The sequence below is a fragment of the Rana temporaria genome, chromosome 8 (genome assembly GCF_905171775.1).
Source record: "Rana temporaria chromosome 8, aRanTem1.1, whole genome shotgun sequence".
In the NCBI taxonomy this organism is placed as follows: domain Eukaryota; kingdom Metazoa; phylum Chordata; class Amphibia; order Anura; family Ranidae; genus Rana; species Rana temporaria.
The window spans coordinates 52,368,067-52,383,055 of NC_053496.1; the positions used below are offsets into that span (position 1 = coordinate 52,368,067).

At 41.7% G+C, this 14,989-nt stretch overlaps 1 protein-coding gene across 6 annotated transcripts in view; it reads right to left on the reverse strand.

Annotated features, from left to right (window-relative positions):
• Positions 1-14,989, reverse strand: part of EXOC6 (exocyst complex component 6) — a 369,989-nt gene that overhangs the window by 6,983 nt on the left and 348,017 nt on the right. The gene's annotated exons all lie outside the window — the stretch shown is intronic.

Genomic DNA, 14,989 nt, shown 5'->3' on the forward strand with positions numbered 1-14,989 from the left:
AAAATATATATTACCTTTATATGCAATTCTAGAAATTTGAATAGAGATAGGGCTTAAGGGACCCCAAACCCAAAAGACCAACAGCAAAAGCTGAGAAAAGAGGGGGGTAGTAGGACTGTAGCGGTACAGGTTAGGCAGGTAAGCCCAAGAGAAAAATTTATAATCAAAAATATAAATTTATTAACATAATATCAAAAGAATATATAAAACAACAAAAACAACATTAACAATGAATCACAGTACAGACAGTGCGACCAGCCATACAAATCACCAATGTTAGATTATCCCTTGGGGGGAAGATTCCGTGAAGGTAGGGGTCACGTGAGGGGGATCTCAGGATCCCCTCACGTGACCCCTACCTGCACCGTGATCTTCCCCCCAAGGGATAATCTAACATTGGTGATTTGTACAGCTGGTCACGCTGTCTGTACTGTTATTCATTGTTTATGTTGTTTTTCATATTCTTTTGATATTATGTTAATAAATTTATATTTTTGATTATAAATTTCTCTCTTGAGCTTACCTGCCTACCCTGTACCGCTACAGTCCTACTGCCCCCCTCTTTTCTCAGCTTTTGCTGTTAGTCTTTTGGGTTTGGGGTCCCTTAAGCCCTATCTCTATTCAAATTTCTAGAATTGCATATAAAGGTAATATATATTTTATTTATTTGTATAGCATCAGCTGATTTAGCCATGCATTACAAGCACATGGGCCATTTACACCCATGACCCGAAAAATGTATGTGGTCTACTGTCGTTAACAGTGCATATCCAATAGAAGCCAAATAGACTATCAGTATGGTACAGTTTTGGGGTTGTAGATGAAAATTCGCCAAATAGACTATCAGTATGGTACAGTTTTGGGGTTGTAGATGTAGCTCTATTCAAATTGATCTCCAGAATGATGGTACTATTAATTTTTTTATGATCTTTACTAAGAGGCTAACAAATAATTCAACTCTAGAAATTGTATTTTGAAAATCCGAGGTAATAATTTGAGAATTTAATTGCCATGTAGATTAGTGCTCAGAGCACAGCTCAATGAACAATTGTTCAGAAGGTAGGTCTGTCCCTGGACATGAGCCATACATATAGGGCACTGTCGTCATGTTAAGTGCCATGCCATTTGTAATACAGTACTTCCGTTTTCACTGTTACTTTAGCGACAGGGTGGGGTGTGTGGAATTCCAAGCTAATTTAAACCAGATCTTTACCTAGGCCTAATTAAGCACATTAAAACAGTCCCTTTCAGATTATCCTCGGTGGGGAATCCGTGGCTGAGAAGCTCCAAGCTTCAGCAAGACTCCAGGGATTCCCTCCCTCTAAAACAAAATAAAATGATACCCCCTCAGCTCCCATCGTTATTGTAAGATCTGCTACAGTGGTTGTTGGTCAATATACAAGTAATCTTTTAAAAGCTAATGTGTCTGAACTAAAACAGCCAAGCATTTATTAAGCTTTAAATCCGTAATCCCTTTAAGCCATTTTAAACCCACTTCCTATCCCGTTTATAATTGTTTGTAACACTTAAATACCATGCTTACAAACTTACTGGGCTTCGCTACAGATCTCCGGTACTCAGATCATATACACAGGGATCTATACATATGCAATCAATATACAACCAAAATCAGTGCCGGCAGGTGCCCCCTCTATGAAAATCATTATTTGTAAAGAATAAAAAAAATCACAGCTGACCTGTGAATATATCAGTAAGACATATAAGCTTCAATAATAAACAAATGATTATATATATATATATATATATATATATATATATATACACACACACACAGGCAGTTTCTGGGTTATAAACAAGATTGGGTCTGTAGGTTTGTTCTTAAGTTGAATTTGTATGTAAGTCGGAACAGGTACATTTTTTATGTGTAGCTCCAGGCAAAATAATATTTCTTATGTTTTTTTTGGGTAGCCACCCCTGTAACATTTGTTTTGTTGTCTGTGCCCCTGTTCAGAATATTTCACCTTACTTTCTCTCCCTATGACAATTGGATTTTAAAAATATTGGGTTGTTGGGGAAACACCACTGCAGAGCGGGGTAGACACTAGACAGAGAGGAATCTATCTCAGCACGGAAGAGCCATTGTCAAGTGACCCAGAGTGTGCTACACATGGATAAGAAGCCATACTGAGGCTTCAGGTAGCTTCACTCCTCAACCTACAGACATTGTAGACTACAACTTCTTTGTTGCATACGATTCCCTGTGATCATCCGGCAAACAAAAAAGCTTTCTTTATTTGAAATCATTTTACGATATTGGATGTTCTTGGTGGGCACCCATCGACGCCACCGTTGGTAGTACTTCATCTTTTTTTCAAGTTGCATAGTAGAACATTTTGCATGACAAATTATGACTGCACATACTCTTGTCCAATACCCCTGACGAAGGTGCTTGAACCAGAAACGCGCCGAGATATTATCTAAAAACCGGAGAGTATTTTTATACTACTTCATGCTAACCATGTAATATGTCATGTTTTTTGATATGTGTTTTTGATATGTCCTTTTATCGATCATCTCATGCTTGAATGATCGAATAATTTTATGTATAAACAATAAATATATTTTCTAATCTACTCATGTGTGGCAGTTGCCTATAAAGTCCCAATGAAGAGGAGTCCACTTTTTCCTTTATTTATATATATATATATATATATATATATATATATATATATATATATATATATATATATATATATATATATATATATATATTGCATGCATATTTGGACACATTAGAATATACTGTATCTCGTCATTGTTTATTACTATTTTATTTTTCTCCACCTAAAAAAAGGAATGATTCATAATTATATGAAACGCAGTGAATGTGAGATTTTCCCATCAATGGGCAGGCTTATGTTGAGTATGGGCAGCCTTACAGTAGTTGCCTATTTATACTCCCATGACACATTTGCCGACCACTCAGTAAAATCCGGACAGTTCCATCTGGCGCTCCCCTGTGTGACTGGCCATTCCTGAACACAGCGCAATATAAGTGGACATGGCGTATGCTCCAGAGGAAAGGCCAGGAGGGGCAGCCACCTTAAGTGCTGCAAAGTGAGTACTGCATCCATGATCCAGAGCGGCAACTAGCGGACCATGGCTTCTCTATAACTGGGATACGGCTTTCTGTCTGCTCTTACTATATCTGTCGTGCCATCCTGCATCATGCCCACTCTCTTCCCCCCTCAACCCAATTACCCACAGCTGATACAATAGATACACCATGCATGCACAACTGCCCACCCACCCCTAGTAGCTAGAAAGAAATGCTTTTGCAATGCAACCTCCATTCCAACTATGGGTAGCTGGAGCACGGGGTAGTGGAAAATAGATGCGCCAAAGCTAGTTACATAGTTACATAATTAGTCAGGTTGAAAAAAGACACAAGTCCATCCAGTTCAACCATAAAAATAAAAAAATATCATACAATCCCATATACCCAATTCTTTACGCACAGTTGATCCAGAGGAAGGTGAAAAACCCCAGCAGAGCATGATCCAATTTGCTACATCAGGGGAAAAAATTCCTCCCTGATCCCAAAGAGGCAATCGGATTTTCCCTGGATCAACTTTACCTATAAATGTAAGTACCCAGGCTAGTCCTACTTAATGCAGCAGCAGAAAGCGAGGAGGATGGAGTTTAACATCTTCCCTTTAGGTGCTGGACAATCCTATCCCATCACCGCTGAATACAGCAGGCAATTTAGCAACTTTCCATGGACAATAATGAGCAAACACATAAGTACATTAAATATAACGATATGCAGTCTTCTGACATTACTACCTAAAAGTACAATGCCACACTACATAAGTACGAACATTGCATTGCACATACGGACGATGTCCTACCATCTCTGTCTGAAACTGAAGGAACACCTATTAATTCTATTGTTTTGATTAGTTTAAGAAAACTGGGAACCCGTGAGGTCAAAAGAGTAATAAAACTGCCATTTATGGATTTAAGGCAACTGCACAAAATTGAAGTCCTGTGTATTTATATTGTGACCCCAATGTAAATTTTACCGCCTATCTAATTTAGCTGACGTTTAGTGTAAGGGTTATTGCTTCTCCCCTCCCTGTGTTAGGCGCACTGGGATGTAATATGTAACTCTGGAGACAAATTTATTGAAATAAGAAAGCATTCAAAGAGTGCTCGGAGCGAGGGTGGGGGTGCATCTGTCCTGTATAGGTCCTGCTGCAGAAAGACAGATTTGAGTCGACTGAATGGTGAGGCTCCTGCTGTGAGTATGTGATCAATCCTTCCATAGACACAATGGACCCCCTTCTGGTGTTTGCTGCCTTTCTCCATAAAACAGTTAGCTGTCTTTCACTGTCAATCAAACATTACAATTTTATTATTTCCTAAAATCCTTGCCCACACTGATGGCTCTTGTTTAAGAATGAAGTTCTTGCACAAACAATACAAAAAAACACAGTAGCACTGAGGTTGGGAACAGGGTCCCTTCATTTATATAAATGAATGTATATAATTGCCAGCACACCATGGATCTTCAAATATCATCCAAAAGGTTTTATTCAAAGCAGTTACATCACAGCAAAAAAAGTGCAATGTTTCGGGGCGGCACGGGACCCCTTCGTCAGTCATATAAGTGCATACCATAGTGCATCTTCTGCTGTGATGTGACTGCTTTAAATAAAACCATTTGGATGATGTTTGTGTGCTGCCAATAATATTAATTAAGCTGTGAAATTTCTCTTCAGCACCCACTATTCCGATATTATTGCTTCATTTATATAAGGAAACACAACAAAGCCATTAAAAGTCCAAATTCCTGGTTGTGATCACACTGCAGACGTAGCTTTAAAAGAAATCGAATGGTACAGTCTTTCCAAAATATTGGGTAGCTGTATTCATGTAATTCTTGCATTATTTGGAGGGGAATGTTTAAAAAACACAAGTATCAAATGTTTTTTCTTTGAGTTGTATGTGCCAACATTTCATTCTAGTGAGGTGTACCGGGTAATAGATTGGGGGATTTGGGAAGCAAATACTGGCGGGTATGGGATGGCATCTTTGATTAATATCTGTATTAATAAACTTAAAATTAAAGTGGTGAAATCTTGATGTGATAGATGCAAGAATCCCGTCAATAATGGTACCTCAATTCCTTGCTATGAGTGCACAAACCACAGCAAACATGTACTAACTATAGATACCTTTTTCAAAATAAATAATCATGACAAAATCCTTAGCTGTTCTACTTCTAGCCAACCCTATGTAAAGTAAGACCAACCTATGACGTCTTTTAAAGGCGTACCCAAAAGGTACTGGTGATGATGATTTTGACAGTCTGGCGAAGGAGGTATGGTGACATTTTTGGCAATCCTTGCAGGTTAAAATGAGAAGTATGGGAATTAAAAAACAAACAAACATGAATAGTCAACGCTATGCTGTGGCGTGATGCAGCAGCTGTCCCGCGTTGGCTCTAATGCCGAGTACACACACGATCATTTTTCAGCATGTAAAAAATTACGTTTTAAAAAATGTCATTTAAAATGATCGTGTGTGGGCTTCACATCATTTTTCGGTTCTGAAAAACGACAAAAAAAATTCGAACATGCTGCATTTTTTAACGACATTTTAAACTATGTCGTTTTTTCGAGTTGTAAAAAATGATCGTGTGTGGGCTAAAACGACGTTAAAAACCCGTGCATGCTCAGAAGCAAGTTATGAGACGGGAGCGCTCGTTCTGGTAAAACTACCGTTCGTAATGGATTAAGCACATTCATCACGCTGTAACAGACAGGAAAGCGCGAATCGTCTTTTACTAACACAAAATCAGCTAAAGCAGCCCAAAGGGTGGCGTCATCCGAATGGAATTTCCCTTTTATAGTGCTGTCGTACGTGTTGTATGTCACCTCGCTTTGCTAGAGCATTTTTTTTTAACGATCGTGTGTGGGCGACGTCGTTTTAACGATGAAGTTGGAAAAAACGTTGTTTTTTCTAGAGGCTGAAAAACATTGTTTTTTACATGCCGAACAATGATCGTGTGTACGCGGCATAAGACCCCTTTCACACTGGAGCGTATTGCAGGCGCTATAGCGTTAAAAATACTGCAATCCGCCCTTAAACAGCTGTCACATTCACACTGGAGCGTTGCACTAGCAGGACGGTAAAAAAAGTCCTGCTAGTAGCCGCATCTTTGGAGTGGTGAAGGAGCGGTGTGTTTGAAATCAATGGGATAGCGCGGCTATACCGCTGGCAATTCGCTGCTGCAGCAGCAGATTGTGGGCAGTTTTAACCCTTTCTCAGCAGCTAGCGTAGGGGGAAAATCGTCCCGCTAGCAGCCAAAATGCACCACAAATCCGCCCATAGCGTCGGCGGTAAAAATAGCGGAGTTTTACCACCGATGCTATGAGCTGCTCAGTGTGAAAGGGGTCCAAGACCGAGAACTGAGCGATCACATGACTGCTGATTGATCAGTTCTCGATCAAGCGTAGCGAAAGCCAGTGAACATCAGTCACCACTCTCTGCTCTGCCCCTCCAGCGCTCACTAGACCCTCGGGCTGGAGAGGGGACGGGTGCATCTGGCTCTGGCTCTCAGCTGCATGCTGAGAGTCAGAGCAAGCTGTAAATTAGACAGCTGATTTAGAAACCCGGCAATAGAGTGCTACAAGCTGACACTGGGTCACAGTCTGGGTCACTGGGAGTGCAAAAGTAAGTGCATTCCTGTGACCCAGAAGAAAAGCTTTGGCTATACTTCTCTTTTAAGAACCCCTGTTTAAGTGGGAACACAATAGTTTAAGTCTTGGAGCCAAATTGTTCTTTTGTACCCTCTCCATCCAGCCCACTGTTACATTCCCAATGCCACTCAGTATAATCACTCAGTCGCCTAGATGTGTGCCAACTATATTATTAATTTAGTTTTAGGCCAATTATTTTCCAAACAGATGCAAGATAATGAAAGGTCGTTCGAAATTGGTCAACTCATCAGCATAACAGCATGACATGCTGGTTAATAGGCAATTCCATAAGAACAGCTTTAGGCAAGGTGTATAGGGGAGGTTCTGGGGACTGCCTAATCCATTTCTGTCTCTGCTGTTCTCAATCCAAATGGGAGCAAGAGCAGTCCCTTGTTTGCTTCTAGGGTGCACTAAGCTCAAGGAGCAATGCTCCAGAACAGTAGAAAACATTTGGCAAGACTGCATTCATTCAGAATGGTCAAAGTGTACACTGCAGGGACACGGGGTTCGTGGCAGTCAGTAGAATGTACTACACCAGCCTCAGTTGGAGCTACATAAAGGGACTGGTGGGACTCCTCAGAAATACAGTACATGTACTATCACAATAAATTATTTTAAAAACATGCATTGAAGCTGGGTTTTTTTCTGGCAGAAAATTTGCAATGTATTGAACATATGATTTACACCAATACCTGCTGTGCAATATGGCCACCCAACTTTGAGTGACAACATTTTCCCCACCATTGCACAGTGTATACCACGCCTTGGCGCAAGCCTTATTTTAGAACTGCTAGAGAACTTAAGCTGGCTGTACATTAGTAGAATTTTGTTATAAAAATTTTGTTTTAAGAGAGTTTGTTTGATTATTTTAATGGTTAGTGGGGTCAAATTGACGTGTGTTTTCGACCGCGGTGAGGAGAAAGTTCATAAAGCAGTACAGAAATGTTTTCTTGAACGAATGAATTTCAAATGTGGTTTTGGTTGGGCAAAGTTAATTCACTCCATAATCTAAAGTTAAACGCAAACTTTTTTTAACCCCTCTCCACTGCCGCCCCCAGCTTTTTAAGTTAATCAAAATGCATAGAGACAGAGGAGGGCATTCTGATCACATGACTGCTGTGATTGGCTGTTACAGCAGTTACATGGTTGGAAGCTCCTGATTGTAAGTATGCATCGGGAACTTCCTGTGACATTTTAGTTACTGTGCCTGGAGCATTAAAAAAAAATATAAGTATACATATAAGAAAAACAGCCCTTAAATGTTCCATGATAAAAATCAATCACTGATTTGATGAGTGGTGATCTTACAGTATCTCACAAAAGTGAGTACACCCCTCACATTTTTGTATTTTTTTTATATATCTTTTCATGTGACAACACTGAAGAAATTACACTTTGCTACAATGTAAAGTAGTGAGTGTACAGCTTGTATAACAGTGTAAATTTGCTGTCCCCGCAAAATAACTCAACACACAGCCATTAATGTCTAAACTGCTGGCAACAAAAGTGAGTACACCCCTAAGTGAAAATGTTCAAAATTGGTCCAAAGTGTTAATATTTTGTGTGGCCACCATTATTTTCCAGCACTGACTTAACCCTCTTGGGCATGGAGTTCACCAGAGCTTCACAGGTTCCCACTGCAGTCCTCTTCCACTCCTCCATGACGACATCACGGAGCTGGTGGCTGTTAGAGACCCTGTGCTCCTCCACCTTCCGTTTGAGGATGCCCCACAGATGCTCAATAGGGTTTAGGTCTGGAGATATGCTTGGCCAGTCCATCACCTTTACCCTCAGCTTCTTTAGCAAGGCAGTGGTGGTCTTGGAGGTGTGTTTGGGGTCGATATCATGTTGGAATACTGCCCCGTGGCCCAGTCTCTGAAGGGAGGGGATCATGCTCTGCTTTAGTATGTCACAGTACATGTTGGCCTTCATGGTTGTCACAATGAACTGTAGCTCTCCAGTGTCGGCAGAACTTATGCAGCCCCAGACCAGGACACTCCCACCACCATGCTTCACTGTAAAATATAAAAATAAGTTTATCTTGGTCTCATCAGACCACAGGACATGTTTGTGGGCTTTCTTGTGCATCATCTTTAGAAGAGGCTTCCTTCTGGGACTACAGCCATGCAGTGTGTGGCATATGGTCTGAGCACTGACAGCCCCCCCCCCCCCACCCCTTCAACCTCTGCAACAATGCTGGCAACACTCATACTTCTATTTCTCATAGACAACCTCTGAATATGACGCTGAGCACATGCACTTCTTTGGTCGACCATGGCGAGGCCTGCTCTGAGTGAAACCTGTCCTGTTAAAGAGGAAGTAAACCCTCTAGATATTTTCCAAAAAAATAAAAAAACCCTGCAAGAGAAAGGCATAATGAGCTAGTATGCATAGCAATAATAATATGACTTACCTGAGATCGAAGCACCCAAAGCGCTCCTTGTTCCCCTCCTCGGCCCCCGCCGCCATGTCTCCTCCGAGTGCCTTCCAGGTATTGCCGCTCCGGCGATGTGAGTGAGTGAGAAACTTATATAGCGCAGCACATGCAAACTGAATCGCCTCAGGGATGTGACTGGCCGGAGCGGGGATGACGTCACTCCCGCGGGACCGGCAGATTCCCGGCAGATCCCATTCAGGACCCAACACGCTCAGTGCGCTTGCACCGTTGTCTACGGTGCGCATGCGCCGTAGACAGCGGTGCATTTTTTTGGGCAAATATCTCCTAAACCGTGTAGGTTTAGGAGATATTGCAAACACCTACAGGTAAGCCTTAATCTAGGCAGCAGGCAAATTAAAAATGTAAACTCAGGCCTGATGAACCTCAAGACGTGTCAGGCCATTATATGAGAAATAAAATGTCAAGATGCATGAATAAAATGAATGTCCTCTGCATGGTACGTATGCAGCATTTATCATATTGGATGCCTCATAGTTCCCAAATTCAGGACCATGTTCCAAGCAGGAGGCAGGAAAGATGGTGTCTGGTTTATAGAGCAAAACAGCTGGTCTGCACAGACAACATCTTCATTTCAGTCTATGTGTGTGTATCTCAAGCATGCTTTTTTTTTTAGGCCTTCTTTATACATGTGTACTTAAGCGCATATCAGTGAGAAGGGATGTGTTTGCCTGCAAGGGATGCAGAGATATTCTATGCATCCATGTACAGGCAGTCCCATTCATGTCCATTGGGATGCAGCAGCTACATGGACACAGCCGCTGCTCCCAATTTGATAGCTGTGTGGGTACGGGTCCTGAATGCAGACAGTGCCCTTCGAACGTATGTATGCTGAAGTAAGCCCGTGTGAACAAGGCCTTAAAAGAGTTGAAAATCTTCACTCAAATATTGTGCGAATGTTCACTTTAATTATCCACTCATGTGCAAAGCAAATTCTCGTCCACTTTGAATACCCAGCCATGGGCAGATGCTTTTCATATAATTAGATAACTGAAGTGAACAATGATTGTGAACCTCTTTAGTAAACCAGCACACATCTGTGCTTATATGTCCCCTAAAAAGGAATCAGAGGTACGCAACAACCAGACAAAATACATCAATAAAAATGACGTTTATAGTAGAAGTGCATTATTGAACCATATGGGCCAATAATCCAATTACACAAATTTCCTACAAGAAACCATAAATACTGCAACAGTATACTGCAACAGTAATATCAGTATTTTCAGATATAGCAATAAATAGTCTTAACCCTTTCATGCCCAAGCCTTTTTCTAACATTTGTTGCTTACAAGTAAATATCCGTATTTTTGCTTGAAAATTACTTAGAACCCCCAATCATTATTCATATTTTTTTTTGCAGAGACCATAGAGAATAAAATGGTGGTCGTTGCAATATTTTATGTCACACATTATTTGAACGACAGTCTTTCAAAGGCAATTTTGTGGGGAAAAAGACACTTTCATGGACTAAAAAAACAAAACAGTAAAGTTTTGTATAGTGTTATGCTGAGTAAATAGATACCCAACATGTCATGCTTTAAAATTGCGCACACTCGTGGAATAGCAACAAAGCTACGGTACGTAAAGATCTCCATAGGCGATAGTAAAATTACAGTGGAGGTCTTGTGCTAGAATTACAGGTCTCGCTCTAACTATTGCGGCGAAACCTCACATGTGTGGTTTGAACACGGTTTACATTTGCAGTCGCAACTTATGTATGCGTCCGCTTCTACACACAAGCATGAAGGGGTGGGTTGCTTTAAAAAAAATATATATTACATTTTTTTTTTTTACACTGTCCCTTTGAAAAAATTTAATCGGATCACTATTATTGCTGTCAGAAGGAATGTAAACACCCCTTGTGGCAATAATAGGCAGTGATAGGTACTCTTTATGGAGGGATCTGGGGTCTATAAGGCCCCAAATCCCTCCTTTGCACTTAAAAGTATTCAAAACACCAAGTTTGACTGTTTTAAATGCTGTCCTTTTTTTTTAAATTTGGCGCCTTTTGATCTTTTGTAAAACCGAAGTGATGTCATTACATCGCTTCCGGGTTACTAGATCTGAGACCCGTTCAAAGCCGATTCCAGCTTTGTTCGGATCTCACACCAGCTGGCGGACATGACGGCTGGTCGCTTGAGCCTCCTGGTGGAACAGGAGAACCCAGGCGAGCCACGGAAGGTGGCAGGGGTAACGTCCCCTCCTGCTGCTTGGATCGGTTGTTATTCCAAGAAAGCCAACCGCTGGCTCTAAAAAATGGTACCAGGGTGATGCTTGCAGCTGCAGGCATCACCCCATTACAACCCCTTCAAGCCGAGGCTGCATATTTGCATACGGTTGGCGTGAAGGGGTTAAAGTGGTTGTAAAGGCTGAAGGTATAGTGTAATGTAAGGTGGCTCTCTGATGGGGACACTTGATGTAAGGGGACACTGTAATAGGAAAACCTGATGAATGGGGGCACTGTGATTGGGACATCTGATGTAAGGGGGCACTCTGATAGGGATACCCGATGTAAGGGGGCAATGTGATGGGGACATCTGATGTAATTGGGGCACTCTGATAGGGATACCTGATGAAAGTGGGCACTGTGATTTGGACACCTAATGTAAGGGGGCACTCTGATGTTGATACCTGATGTAAGGGAACACTGTGATTGGGACACCTGATGTAGGGTGGCACTATGATGTGGAGACCTGATGTAAAGGGACACTGCGATGGGGAAACGTGATGTAAAGGGACACTGTGATGAGGACACCTGATGTAAAGGGACACTGTACTGAGCACACCTGATGTAAAGGGACACTGTGATGGGGACACCTGATGTAAAGGGACACTGTACTGAGGACACCTGATGTAAAGGGACACTGTGATGGGGACACCTGATGAAAAGGGACACTGTGATGAGGACACCTGATGTAAAGGGACACTGTACTGAGGACATCTGATGTAAAGGGACACTGTACTGAGGACATCTGATGTAAAGGGACACTGTACTAAGGACACCTGATGTTAAGAGACACTGTGATGGGGACACCTGATGTAAAAGGGACACCATGATGGAACCATCTGACGTAAGGGGGCACTGTGACAGAGACGCCTGATTGAAAGGGGCACTGTGATGGGGGTTTATTTTTTGACAGTCATAAAATGACTACATCTAAATAAATCATAGCACAAATAGAGATTCAGACCTCTACTGCAAGAAAAGTTAACTGACTGGTCCTCTTTGAATTTTAATTCAATAACCCTGTACAAGATCAAGGCTACTCTGCAATTCTTTCACTACTGACAATTAGTAATAATTTCAGCCCCTGCCTTTATTTGAATGGAATTAGTCACTGCAACAGAGGTCTGTTGAGCCACAATTGCAGCAACATTTTTGTTCTCCGCATTACTGTGAGTGCAGAATGCCTTGGTGACACACCCTAGGGAGCAGGTCCATGACACCCGGCACTCACAGGAAGTAGGGGGCAGGTCCATGACACCCTGTACTCATAGGAAGTAGGGGGCAGGTCCATGACACCCTGCACTCACAGGACGTAGGGGGCAGGTCCATGACACCCTGCACTCATAGGAAGTAGGGGGCAGGTCCATGACACCCTGCACTCATAGGAAGTAGGGGGCAGGTCCATGACACCCTGCACCCACAGGAAGTAGCGGGCAGGTCCATGACACCCTGCACTCACAGGAAGTAGCGGGCAGGTCCATGACACCCTGCACTCACAGGAAGTAGCGGGCAGGTCCATGACACCCTGCACTCACAGGACGTAGGGGGCAGGTCCATGACACCCTGCACTCACAGGAAGTAGGGGACAGGTCCATGACACCCTGCACTCACAGGAAGTGGGTTAAAAGATGCTGGGTGTTATTTAATCCTGAAGAGGACCAGGGCTGAACTGCAGAGCGGGTGAGTCTGTGGGGAACTGTACTGAAGTGGAGGCGAGTATTGCAACAAGATCTTTATCTCAGTTTCACTGAGCTATTTTAGCAAGCAAATGGTTACAGTCTACTTCTAGAGGCTTGACAACATTACAATACACAGTGGACCCCCCTGGAAGTGAGATTGTTAAATGATAGTCTATTGCCAATGGACATCTTTCTGCAGGGAGCTAATCTGTTCTCTCATTCTCAAAACTGAATGTGATCAATCCATACCTTGCACTACCCCATCTATCTCACTTGAGCAGATATCTTTAGGCTCTTGGCAGTCACAAGCTAGATGATGATCCATTAATGGCCGGGCGATTGTGTTATTTCACTGCGGTGCCTAAAATTCATTACAAGTATTTCTCTTAAATGCTTTGTTTGTTTTGTTGTGAGAATGAGAAAAAGCCTAATGCTTCAGTAGGAGACAGATTTTATCTCAGTTATCCTAAATTGTAGGTAAAGCTGTCTGTTTTTTTAAACCCTATTTAATTTCCATGTTGAAGTTTCCATTTTCTATAAGAACTCCATTTACTGTAGACCCATGTAAAGTGAGAGACAGCTCTTTATACAATAGAAGAATTATGTATCTGCTACAATAAGGCATATATATTAAAAGTAAACCAGGAAAATTCAAGCTAAGCAAATAAAAAAAAAAAATGAAAGCGGAGGCTGCTGTCACTCAATGTTGACCTTTCCTGTAAAATCCTTCTCACCCACTAGACCCTTCCTATTGGGCAATTGGAACATTTATTCCATTAAAAGGCCAAGCTTGACTTCTATAGGAAAAGTCACAATATGCACATAACTTTAGTCTCCTATATGTTTGGATCATCTGATCATTGTGGTGCATACTTTAAATGTAAAGCGACGCAGTGCTGTATCGCAAAAAAAATGCCTGATCATTAAGGGGGCAAATCCTTCCGGGGGGTCACCCCCGGAAGGATTTGCCCCCTTAATGATCAGGCATTTTTTTGCGATACGGCACTGCGTCGCTTTAACTGACAATTGCGCAGTGGTGCAATGTTGTACCCACACAATATTTACGCCATTTTTTCCCACAAATGGAGCTTTATTTTGGTGGTATTTGATCACCTCTGAGGTTTTTATTTTTTGCGCTATAAACAAAGAGCGACAATTTTGAAATATATATATATATTATTTTATTTTTTTTTAGCTTTTTGCTATAATACATAGCCAAAAAATATATATAAAAAAATTATTTATTCAGTTTAGGCCGATATTTTTCTACATATTTTTGGTAAAAAAAAAAAAAAATCACAATAGGCGTATATTGATTGTTTGCACAAAAATAGGGGATAGATTTATGGCATTTTTAATTTTTTTTGTAAATGACTTTTTATTGAAGTTTAAAATACAGGTACATTAAGCCGCGGCAACACAAACAACCAGGTCACATTAGGTTGTAATCAATTCCCAAAAACCAACCCCCCCCCAAACCTGCCCATACAAAGAAAAAAAGAAGGTATGCACTGTCTTTGAGCCCACGAAAGGAGGCAGATGTATGATCCGCTAGGGCAATAGCGCCCCCGTCAACCAGGGGAGATGCTGGATATATTACATTTTCAAACCCTCCACCTCATAAGGAGAAGTAAGGACCCAAACCCTTCAGTAGATTATAGCTTTATAATTTATTTATTTCAAAATCACCCTCCACCTCAGGAACTCAATCCTCCTGTTCTGTGGCTATAAAAAGGACCACCTGCCAAGTTGCCTATGGGTCTAATCAGAAACCGTGTCTGTGGATGCCATCCAACCTCCCCACACCAGTTTGGCCCCAACCCCCCTACTCAAATAAGTAGCCTTGTAAAAAGGAATTGCCTTGTTAATCAGGGACTTCCAAGAAGCCAGTGTTGGG